Source organism: Apostichopus japonicus, chromosome 23 (assembly GCF_037975245.1).
Source record: "Apostichopus japonicus isolate 1M-3 chromosome 23, ASM3797524v1, whole genome shotgun sequence".
In the NCBI taxonomy this organism is placed as follows: Eukaryota; Metazoa; Echinodermata; class Holothuroidea; order Aspidochirotida; family Stichopodidae; genus Apostichopus; species Apostichopus japonicus.
This window is the reverse complement of record NC_092583.1, coordinates 10672757-10685463: the sequence shown is the minus strand read 5'-3', so window position 1 is coordinate 10685463 and position 12707 is coordinate 10672757. Positions and strand designations below refer to the sequence as shown.

The following is a 12707-nucleotide window of genomic DNA, read 5'->3' as shown; positions in this document are numbered from 1 at the left end:
ATGTTGGGTTGAGATCTGTTATAAGGTGCATAAAAATATCTCTGCAAAGTTTAGTGGGTATATTCCTTAAATTGAAGGCTCCAGCGTGGCAAGACAAATCGGGGATCTACGAAGCACAGTGTGCAATACAAATCACCAAGGGCTAGCCTAGCCCCCTAATGAAAAACTGCTTGGCTCCATTGAGTCCATTGGCTCCATTGAGCTTGTTCGGATTATTATTTATGAATATTTGGGTGGCGATCTGGCAGACCATTGAAATGATTAATCATTCTGCTTTGCACTTGATGATTTGAATTGAACTGGTCCAGAACTCACTATCTTTTATGAAATAATATTGAAAAATTAGGTTACTAAAATATCACTGTAGGCTAGGTAAAAATATTTCCTAGAACATTGTGTCCTGTTAGAGGATAGCAGGTAAAACTAACAGAGTCAACTGAAAACCATAGGCCAAATTAGGCTCAGGAATCATGTTTGTCCATGTCATACATAGGTACGGTATACAGATCCTAATTCATATTCTTACAACCGGGCAGTTCCAAGCAAAAGAGGACATAACCTGAATTATTCTGTTCAAAAAAAAATCACTGCAAATTAAGTATTTTGGTGGATCAGAATTTGCTTTACCAGAGTTGACCACTTTTTGATGAAAATAATTTACTTTTATTTTGGCCTTCCATGTCCCATGTACTGTGGAATGCCCCATTTCAAAGCTGTTTAGTTTTATTTTGGTGTTATAATGTAAAACAGTTTTTAGTTTTGCTGCTATGCAGAAATGATTAGTTTACAAAATATAGTGTTGCATGAAAATCTTCATTTGTTTTACTTTAGTATTTGTCTGTTTACTCTTTGTCTGTTTAAATTGTATTTTTTACTGGACTTATGGGTTACACATCTTAAACGTGTTAAGGCATAAATGTGTAATGCCTGGTAGGAATTGTAGATATACTTCCACAATTTTGTCCGTATATACTGTAAATGCCCTTCCCTTGCCCTATTTCATTGCCCTATTTCCCGGCAGAGAGTTATATTAAACAGATATGCAGAGGATTGTGCAAGTAACCACAATGTAATCATGATTGTAATCACGATTACATTACAATGTAATCGTAATCGATTACTTCAACTTAAGGCTGTAATCGTAATCGTAATCATACATTCTCAAGTAATCGTAATCGATTACATTCAGATGTAATTGCCCCAAGCCTGATGTGATTGGTCCATTTAGTTACCATAGCAACCAATTTTCAAGACCTAGCTTCATGATTCTGTGCACCATGTCAGTACCAGTCACATGTCCAAATATCAACTTCATCAGCCATTGCTAGCTCAAGTTACAGTTAATCCCAATTTTGACCAATCACAGGCTTTGTTTGGTTACTATGGCAACAATGGAAGAATGTACATTATTCAGCAACTGTGCAATATGTGTTACAATATGATATATAACCAGTCATAATACAATTTTACCGTACCAGAATATCAACTGTTGAATTTGGACTTCCAAATGTGCCAACCTCATCCCCTTGAACTTGAGCGCAGCCAATCCCTCCCCCCCCCCTCCCGTTCGACACTCGACGCCCTACTTACGCAGCCTCGGCGCCCAAAAGCACCACAACATTATCAGGCCAAAAATAAAACCCAGAATCCCGCTCACACTTCTACAATGCCATCGAAAAATTCCCCTATCCACCTGAACGCCCATTCCCACACATACTGTATGTTGCCCATTTGGCCCCAAAATGGCGCCCAAATTTCAGTTGTCGCAACTCTCTCTATATAAGGCTCTGATAGTTTGCAATGCCGAATCTACAGTTTCGCCCCTCCCTTGGCAAATTCCTGGCTACGCGCCTGGCAGTAGGTTTCATGTTCAGCCTCCCCTTCATCTTCTGCTTCCTTTCAATATATTTGTTTGTTTGTTTGTTTTTGTTTTTATAAGTTTTCTGCACTATGATTAGTCAATGTCCCAATAAGTGTTTCTTCATGTGCTTTTTGGTTTCCCGAGAGGGAAAACTATGGAGTCACTTTTACCGACATCTCAAAACTGTTAGGCGGACCGCGGATTGCAAAGTTGGAAATGACTTTAACGCGGATCGCAAAGTCGGTAATTACTATTTACGGTATGATTCTTCCAACACGACAGCATATACAGAAACGTATTCAAAGACGAATTGTGAATTAATCAGGTCGCACAACCGGAGCCTGCATGTTCTCCATATAGTTCTTCATATACCTTTCGGGAAAAATTTCATACTGTAGTATGGATTTTCTATAATTTAATCTGTTTTACTTATGTTCATTGCAAACTTGTCAATGAAAAGATAGTTATGTCTGATCGGACCGTCAAGCGCTCATACTTTTATATCCATATGAAAAGGCTGTTTCAAACTGATTATTGGACATATGGTGCATTTAGCAGACTTTTGGTACTCGTATTTAGAATAGTTACCTAGCTGTACTCGTCCTGCATTAATTTTAACTTGTATACCGTACGTATACTCAGTGGTATACTCTGGCAATTTTGAAATCTATATGAGCTATATAGCCTCATATGCGTGTGCAACGGTCGTGCTCGGCGCTTTAAGCCTTGCAACTGTACTTGTATATTGAAAGCAATTTGTTGAAACTTAAAAAGAAAGAAAGCGAGCTGTAAATGTAACATGTGTTCTTATTCAAGTACGAATATTCCGAGGATATAAATTGGTGTGAACGATTTCAAGTTTCTCCAGTGAAGGTTCAAGGATCACCTTTAATATATCGTCTTGAGATGGGAGAGGAGGGGGGAGGGGGGTATCGGCAAATGTGAATTCGGGAGGCAACAACGTTCATAAGATCAACACGCTGTTGTAAAAAGTAGCAAATTCCCGTAGAAAGCAAGCTAAAAGTTTCAGTTTGTATTCATGATTTGATCAAGATGGGTCCGGGGAAGCACCATCTCCAGGCATCTTCTGTGTGTCTTCCCAAGTCATATTATGACTTTTGCTGAATTTAATATCGATTGTTTTATTGTATTTTATCTGCCATTAGTCAGTTTGAGATTGTATTAAGGCAAAGAACTCAAGGTTTCGCTTCAAAGTGATGCTATTTCATTGTTTCTGTCGATTGAAACTGGTTTCTGTCAATGTGTATGCTGACGTTACGAAGTACATGCACGTGATTTATTGGCGCGCCATACTGGATTCAGTTTTTGAGCTTAGTGTCTTTCTCTGTGTGTATTTCTATGGCACCACTGGTACATCAGCATGTGCTATCGCTGTACTAAACGCACGTCCAGTATACAAACCTATTACACTTACTACATCAGCGTGCATGCATTACTGGCAATGATGTAACTAGGCCAAAAAGACCAATTGATGCTGTGGTCCATCCTTGGACATATTTTTTCAAGACTAATCGTTATCCGAAGAAGGTAAAATCGGCAGCTATATCCGAAGGTTTCATTTTATGACTTTTCCAGTCGACGGTTATCGTGAAAATCACTGTAAATTTGCCTTGACGCCAGTCGGCCTCATTCTGTCTATGGTTGTAAGTTACAAACAATTAGAACGTAGCGGTAATGCATGTGGCCGTGTGTTGAATGTATATATACTCTTTTGATTATCATATGTGAGCGTACTGAACGCTAGGGATTTAAACCGTGGGTACTTTCCAAGTTTCCAAATTCGGTGTTACCCTTCTTTGCTGGTTATCATAGCCTACGGTTAGGGTAGGCTATCTCCATAACGATTTCTTGATTATCACAGTTGATTGTAAGCATGAAACCAAGAAAATTACCTCATGATTAAATGCCTTAGGCTTTGGCTGGAGACTTGAAAGAAAATAAAAAACGGTCAGTAACATTGGGCAACAGTAGCTAAAGTATGGCCTAGCCTAAGCATGTTACTTGTTACAATGTTAGTCTCACACAAACCTAGTGACTGCTTTGGCCGAGGCCATGCTAAATCAGGACATGGTAGGAAAATATTCAGTAGTGATTAGCTAGGCTAGCGTGAATTTTCCTAAGGTATAGAACGTATCATCTATCCTAAGTTATGCCTTTGCCAAGTCCTTGAATGGATGTTGATCATTATTCATAGTCGCAGTCTCACACTAATCTTCGTAGCAGGTGTGGATATGTAACATATTCCAGTAATACAAGGTGGTATTACAGATACAGCACCGGTGCAGGAGTAATACACGTCCGCTGTGCGGGCAATAGTCACACATGCTAACGTTAGGCCTATACTATGCACCATGTTCTTTTTTTCCCCTCTAATGCTAACACTAGTAACAGTTACACAGCAGCAGTTCCAGGCAGCTGTATGTAGCCTATAACAATGACAAATTTGAGAACCCATTTCTTTGAAGTTCATGGATGATATCAGGGATCAATAGAAAGCAATGGCCTCAATGGGGTTCCAGACAAGGGCTGTCCTGCTTAAAATGTTGCGAACTGAAACCTTATTTTGTACCTGTTCCATGGTTTGTTTAATTTACTGTTTTCGCACACATTTTTGTCGCTGGATCAATTTGAATGAAGCTAGCTGCAGTTACTGGAACGGTGTTCAGCTCTCTGTGCTGTAGAGGAAGCAGTTACTGTAAGCATAGCCTATGCTTGTCGAATGCATTGTGGAATGCACAGTTTGTGACAAAGAATAAGCCATTGCAGTTTACTTGCAAGCATGAATTGTGTGAAAACATGTCATGGATTCTTTCCAAGTACAGTACTTGTGCAAGATTTGCCAGCATGTATGAATGGGCCCACCCAGGCTTGTGTTATGGTAAAGTAGTATAGGCCTACTTCAACGATAGGTCAAAATATGAAATGATGGAGCCCACTGTTCTGATTTGTATTTTGTAAAGGATTATACTCAAATTATTGGTTAGTATTGGTACTGTATACCTTTTACTTCTTTCATGGTGATTGGTTCTTAGGCCTAAAATATCACAATTTCAGCCACTTGCTAAATCTGCCAGTGCATAAAAACCTTCTAATGGTTGATATCAAATTCCCACTTGCATTTATCTTGCAAAAAAATAAAGTTAAATTTAAAAAAAAGGGGGGCAAATAATTTGAACTGACAAAAAATCAGTGTTTCTTATTTTACTGCAAATGGCATATTCTCCTGGCATGTAGCCAATAAACAGTCTGACCTTTTGAGGTCCAGAACTATGGAACACCAAGCCAAATCCTCAGACATGGACGTCCGGGAGAGAGTCTTGTCAAAATTCTTAGAATTATCTGCTTTTCTGATCCATAGACAAGAGGGTGTTATCCTTTCCAGCAGGGTGCATACGGGATATCGTTGCCCTTCTCAAAGTTTCCAAGAAAGTTAAATACTAAACCTGTACATTTGTATTCATTTCACAGTAAATATATGGAGAATCATGATGGGATGGCAAAAATGCTACAGGGCCAGTGGATTTGAAAAGTTACTGGCCCTGCTGACTAAAGCCTTTTAAGCCGGTCATTAAGTCAAACACTGTACCAATGGCGCATGCGAACAGTGCCTCTCATCTTTTCAGGATAATGTTGCTGGACGTCTCAGATGTTGATTCCATTGATCACCACAAACTGCACTACAATGTCTGTTTTCTTGTGTCACCTGTTCCCTGTGGATTCACATTATATCAGAATGTCAAATGGTAGATTTGTTTGTACAAAAGTATCAGTATATTTTAGTCTAGGAACCTGTATCAGACAGTTTCATGAGAACAGGTTGCCACACATGGACTAACTTGAATTCAGGATTTCTACAATAATTTGTTGTTATTTTGTTATGGTCGAGTGGCGTTAATAGCAATGAAGCCAAGCATCTGAGGTGGATGTGGGTTCTAGCTCTGGATGGCCATGGTAAGGTGGGTTTTTCATCCATGAGAAATCCAGGATTTAAAAAATAGAAATAGTGTTCTGAATTTTAAAGAAATTTAAAGTGAGCTACGAACTAACACGGATAGCCATCTTACATGAAGTGTAAGATCCACTTCTCCCACGTGCATACATGTTAGGGCTGTACCAGTTATCCGGTTAGTGAATTAACCACGATGACACAGCCCTAATACATGTGTAACTGGTTAGCGTCGTAAAAATATCCTCCGTTAAGGGTGCCATGTTTTCTGGTGGACTGAGGTAAATGTGTTCAGGAATATTAGGGACCGGTTGTCTTTTTGAATGGTCGCATTGGTCGGATATTTTAGTTTTACCAGATTGTAGATACTTCTCAAAAATTTGCAACATTAAGGAAACGAGTTGCATTTCCTTATTTGGTGACATTTATTAATAAGATATTATTCATGAGAGCCTTTTTTGTCTTCACTCTAGTAACCACTTATAAAATTATTTCAAAGAAAAGCTGTGGAACAAAACCAGGCAAACTGCTCATTGACCTAGTCACTCTATAACAATAACAATCTCTCTCCACAGTCGCTGTAAACTAAACTAGTTTTTTATCTATTCGGATTTTTAAACCAAAAAGTTTTTCTTGATGTACATTAGACTGGTAATAATGTGTGTTGGAGATAAAACAATGCTCAATGTAACTACCATTACTTCCTATGTACATGCATTGTTTTGTGAGTAGATGAGTTGAAAGATGGAATGTTCCATTCAACGAGGCGCAGCCTCGTTGAATGGAACAAATTACATCTTTCAACGAATGAAATATTTGCACTATTGCACGAATGGAAACCATTCATTATTTTTGTTTTATACAACATATTATATTAAGATGGGTAAAATGCACTCATGCAACAGATTGTTTTGAACAGACAGGTTTCTCTGCTCTCTTACCATTGAAGAAAGTGCTACCAAAAAAGTATAACCCATGGTTCTATTTCATAGAGTGGAATAGAGCGGATTTTGCATGCAATCAACAAGCAGTTGACCAATCAAATGACCAGAATACAATTAGGTGTTGTATAATACACTATATAGTATAAACTTGTACACACGCACATGACATACATGTTTATACATACCGAATGCAGTTGAAAAGGGAATCATGTACTTGTTAACATTAAATGTAGCAATTTTCAGGTTTATTTATTTTATTGCTCATACAAGAGTGCAAATAAAGTTGCTTCAGTGTAAACACCAAGTGCTTGTGATGAAAATAGCATAGACTTACATCGCAGTTGTCAATTGACCTAAAAACGATGTTTTTGTTCTTCACTAAGCACAACCTGAATGCACAACCTTGGCATTTTGGATAGATTTAAGACTGACATTGTGGTATAAATAGGCACTGAAATATGGTTTAACATAACAAAAGCTGGCTAACATTTCGGCATGATTTTCAATTCATTTACGAGTGGTTACGGTAGGCCTGTGGTTCGCAGATTTTGTGGCTAATAACACAGGAACTTCCATGAGGACTGCACCAAAACTCCCACCTCTTCAAAATTGATGCTCCGAATGCATGAATCTTACCTTGTACCATCGGCATGGGAACGCTCCGAAAACCGTAACCAAAAACTCCAAAGTTGGGGAAATGTCCTGAAACCATTGAAATATATTGAGATCCACTTTTTGTTCCCGCCCGATAGTTTGTGGAGTGTCCTAGTGAAAAATCTATGATGATTTCTGCCAGTGGAGCTCAATGACCCGCATTGACCTTGCTTATTCTATGTATTGGGCCCTGGCAGATACTTGTGACTGAATATGCCGAAATATCCAATCTATGATGACCAGCTGGCTGGAGTTTTCATCATGCAGCCCTCTGTTTTTACATCAAGTAAAGACCTTAATGTACTGGATGATGCCTCATACCTCATTGTACTTTGGTTGCTACCACTCTCGCTACCAGGACTACTACGGACATAAATTATCAAGTTGATGAGAGGGGAGTTCACCTCAAGTCTGACCCCCAAGCCACGTGCGGCCATCTGAAAAAGTTAACATTCTGACAGTTATGAAACATGATACATTGTTATCTTTAGCTGGACCTGAGATGTCCATCGCTGTATCGTTTGTACACTGTGCTGTGGGTATTGACCGCAGCTGTATGTACTGACTGTACACTTGCATCTTATTACCGACGGTAGCAAGCTGTGTGTGTATTTTCTGGGTTCGATGGTGGTGACTAACACTTCTGTTACACCTCATTCGAAACTAGGTCAGATTACCGGCATAAGACGTTGCTTCTTGCGCGAGTCTTCACATTCTTTAAGACGTTGAGGCCGAGGTTGTTACGTCATAATGCAAACACGATAACACATGACAAATGCTTAACCTAGTGCCCAGAGCCACAAATCTGAAATGAACGGTAGTCATACAACGGTCCAGCGAAGAGTTTCTACAGCTCAAGAACCTGTGTCGCAGCCACTCCAGGGTTGGTTTTCCCTTTTTTGTAGGACAGTCTTTAGACAGTTAGACAGTGTCGTTTCTTTTCAAGTTGTCAAAATGGCAAAGTTGGTCCTCCAACAAATCAGATTAGTGCTCATAAGAAAAGGGCTGGTCTTTTAGGTCAAATTCCTTATGGTAATGGCATTTTGTCTCAAAGGAAAACAATTTTTTTTAAATTTTATGAATGTATCTGGCAGTAAGCCAAGTAACAGTGATGAAACTGTCGCCATTTCCCTTCATAATGGAAAAAATTTATCCATTCAGGAAAAGAATATTTACTAAGATTGCAAATGAGATTTGATGAAATGCTATGTATGCAGAGTACATTGACTGTAAAAAAACAATTGTTTCTTAATTCAAGGGGTAATTGAACAACATGATTACAGTAGGAAAGCAAAACAACTGCCATGATGACATCACAGTCCATCCACTGAGATCCACCTCTTGGAGTTAGGAATGGCTGTATATCTGGGGAAGTGACTGTACTTTACATGTATAAACACCCATTGTTAGACTTGATTAATTAATAAAGAAAGATGTTCGTTTACAACGGAGTAGTCTATTTTTCTCTTTATAAGTGTCGCGTTTGTCTCCTGCCGGGAATATCCCTTTTGAATAATCAAGCAAAGTGTAATTAAAAAAATGTGAAAATGACTTGTGTCCTTCAGTAAATGTTTCATTTTTTACTTGTATAATGTATAATGTGTAATGTACAGTACTACCTCTATTGTAATCAGGTGAACACAATTTTAAATGCATACTGTACATCATTCCTTAGTTATTTCATGTGGGTGACATTTCATGTTCTCTGAGGTCTGGCTCATTTGGTCTCATCTTAAAGTGTTGTGGGCATTTGGTGGAGTGTTGAAATTCCCTTTTTTTTTTGGTTTAAGGTATTGTATTGAACATCTGTTTTTAAGCATCCCTGTACATTCAAATCTTGATGTTCTAAACAATCTTTTTTTTGTACCTTATTGTAGTGAGTCATCACACAATCATGACTACGTACTATATTGGTGTCATATTAAAACAATCGCATTAAAAACATTCATCGAATGCATGAGTAACCTTAATCATGGACCTCTATTGACCCTTCCGTTCACATCTGTACATCAGGCTAAGTAGTGCTGGGATTAAATGTAGTTATTATGACCAGGACCATCACATGAGGTCATTTCACTGAATACGGTTTGTTTCAGCAGCAGAGTGAAAATGTAATCAAGACATTAATGGCTTTGCTGGCAGTTCATGTTCAGTTCCTGTTTAGTTCAGAATCCATGACTGTTCGGAGTCAAGGGACAATTGTTCATTGTGTAGGCCACATTGCTTCTCAGTAGGCTCATTATTGACCTCTGCTTGTGCATGTGTCAGACCTTTTAGCTTTGTGCTCCCAGCGACCCCCTTCTGGGTCAACGCTTGTTTCTTCATCCTTCCAGGTCTGCCAAATTTCTAAAAGTTTTGAAGCTCCACAATTCCAGTGTGCTTTTCATCCACTGGAATCCTACTGGATTTTAATGTTTTTACCATTTTTTTATGTTCCTTAAGTCAGCAAGTTCCAGGATTCAGGCTAACATCACCTTTCGCTAGTATAGTATAATTAAAAGTAGAATATTTTTTGGTGTTGGGGGGGGGGGGTGTAGATGGGGGCATATGAGTTTGAGTTAAGGAAACAACTGCATACTCTACTGTAGTGACACTTACTATAATTGCGGAATTCAGCAATCGGCAGTGTACTGCTTGCTTGATGTCGTATGATGTGACCATGATAAAACCGGACCGTACTTCAAACCTCTCACAACAAGGTCTGCGTAATTATTGCTGTCTGATTCATCAAGGTGGCCGAAGAGAGGGAACCGGAATGCTAAACACAGCAGAAGTGCAAAAGTGCGATCAGAAGAATTATGATGAACCAATACACTGGGACAGTGTAGTTATGGCACACGCAGCTTTTCATAAACACATTTTCTAATTTTGTCGATCCATGATTGTGATGGTAATGACACAGCAGCAGTCTACACACGTTTTGGCCCTAGACCCAGGTACTTCCATGAGTGCTGAGCCACAACCCACTCGTTCCTAATACAACTGATGCTCAGAATGCATGAAAGCTAGCTTTGACTTGATATCCTTCATGAAGACTGAGCGGCACCCACCAGACCCCCCCCCCCCGCACCCTCAGAGTCGATGCCCAGAATGCATGAAGCTAGCTTGGGCTATGGATTTCATATGCTTCATGAAGACTGAGCGGCCACCCACCAGACCCCCTCCCCACACCCTCAGAATCGATGCTCAGAATACATGAAGCTAGCTTGGAATATGGACTTGATATCCTTCATGAAGACTGAGAGGCCACCCACCAGACACCCCCCCCCCCCCGCACCCTCAGAATGGATGACCACAATGCATGAAGCTGGCTGAGACTGGAGTTGTTGATAAAAAAAAAAAATATTTGTTTACCTCTGGCAAGCTCCGAAAACTAGATAAATCCTCCGTTGTCTGGAAAAATATCACGACCCACCAAAATTGTTCCTGCCCACTTTTGGTTTGTGCTCAATATATTAGATGCCATAGACATACTGTAGCGCTTATGGGAAAGACTCAGTTGGCTGTCAGATATCACAAAAATCAAATATAGTTTTGAAGAGGATTGGTAAGCCTATTTGCTCCTCCAAGTCGTGAAAAGCAAAAGTGATTATTAAAGTTATTAAGTTTCAACGTGAAGGTTACGTTAAATATAGCAGACATTTGATGAGTACATTAACAACCCGTTTTAGCCGACTGTAATTGCGTGTACTATTACCGTGTCTTCTATGTAATGCTACTGCAAAATGCTACTGTACATTTTTGTGTTCGTTGGGTAGTGCCCTGGTCAATTACATTTGATAATTGCTTATTTTATTACTTCACCCCTCTCTTACCTGTAACCATTCAACATTTGTACTCCAATCTATCTAAAGATATCCTTAAGCTATTGCGTAACATTTTAGTGCTGCACCCCCCCCCCACACCCCCAGCAACTTCCGGGTCAACGCCCTCTTCCTCTTCTAAATCTACCATTGTGAAGATCTACACCCACTTGTTTTGTCCGATCCGACATCATATATCCGAATCCCTCTTTGTTGACACCAAGAAAAATTATATCTCCCCTGATTTCTTCATGTTCATCTTTGATTTGAACAAATTAACTTGATTTTCAGTATTTGTTTCCCCCTTTTTTTTTATGTCTACACCAAAAAATTATCCCCCCTGATTTCTTCATGTACATCTTTGATTTGAACAAATTTACTTGATTTTCATTAATTTTTTCTCATTTTTTTTTACCTTCGGCAGCTAGCTGTCAAGAAGACGCTGCTTGCTACTTTGAAGACTGTTTCACACCGACATAGACTAACAGAAGAGAGAGAGAAAGGGAGGGAGATTTCTGAAGTGGTTGTCATGGTAACATTCTGAATATCTATACTACAGTGTGTTTCCTAAGAGGTAGGTGGACAAATTTTCATTTCAATTTTTCTTCCGATTGTGAAGTGACATTTTTCTTCCTTTTTTCAGTCCCAGGTCCTCAGAAGTGGAACTCTATTACATTCAAGTATTACTTTTACCATTGTGTTTGCCATTATTCATTAGATTGTCATGTGAAATCACTTATCACTTTAATTACTTGTCTTGTCAGGGACAATTGTCTTTTATTGAGGACAATTTGAATGACAGTAGATCTGCTCTGAAATCTGAGGACCAGATAAAATTCATGAAAACTAACTTGAAAAGTTAAAAAAGTGTTCTACGAATATATAGGTTTGGCACTGTTTTTTCCCTATCCTGGGTGTGTCAACTTTTAGAGATAAAACCACAGCATTTTCCTTGTATTGTTGGGTCGAAATTCTGTACCTTGGCGTGAAGGTTGGTGCCTTCTAATATAAGTGAAATGCATACAATGTCCACTAAAATTGTCCTGATGCACGGTTGTGTAGTATCAAACCTCCAAAAAGAATATTATTTGCCCATACCATTTGGAATGGCCACAATCTGTCCTGTCACCAATGAAAACTGTTTGGAGTTACCAGAATCAAAGTTTTGCTAGCTGTAGTGTAGGCTTGTCTAGGCAGAGCTATATAAATCTGTGTTGCTAAGTTCAGACCCAATAAGGCACATGGCCCCTTACCATAGTTTGAGTTGAAATTAAAAATTCAAAGAAATGATAGCAGCTCTTCAGAAACAAAGTATTGGATGACAAATTAAAAAATTTTAGTATAAAAATATACTATTACTATACTTTTGGGAAAAAAGAACTCTTCATCAGTTATGAAAAATAGAGAATTCTTTTTTGTCTATGTTAAAAGTCATCAAATCCATTTGCCTCTGCTTTGTATGCAGTATTTCTGTGTGA

General features: G+C 38.9%; 1 protein-coding gene across 5 annotated transcripts in view; it reads left to right on the top strand.

Moving 5' to 3' along the window:
• The first annotated feature begins 3258 nt into the window (after window positions 1-3258).
• Window positions 3259-12707, top strand: part of LOC139964634 (uncharacterized) — a 62427-nt gene continuing 52978 nt past the window's right edge. For 4 of the 5 annotated variants that reach the window (XM_071966397.1, XM_071966395.1, XM_071966399.1 and 1 more), the window contains exons 1-2: window positions 3307-3525; window positions 11654-11803. The gene's annotated coding sequence lies outside the window, so the exon portion shown is untranslated. Of the gene's footprint in view, window positions 3526-11653; window positions 11804-12707 lie in introns of all 5 variants that reach the window. The other variant, XM_071966396.1, reaches the window with a different exon arrangement.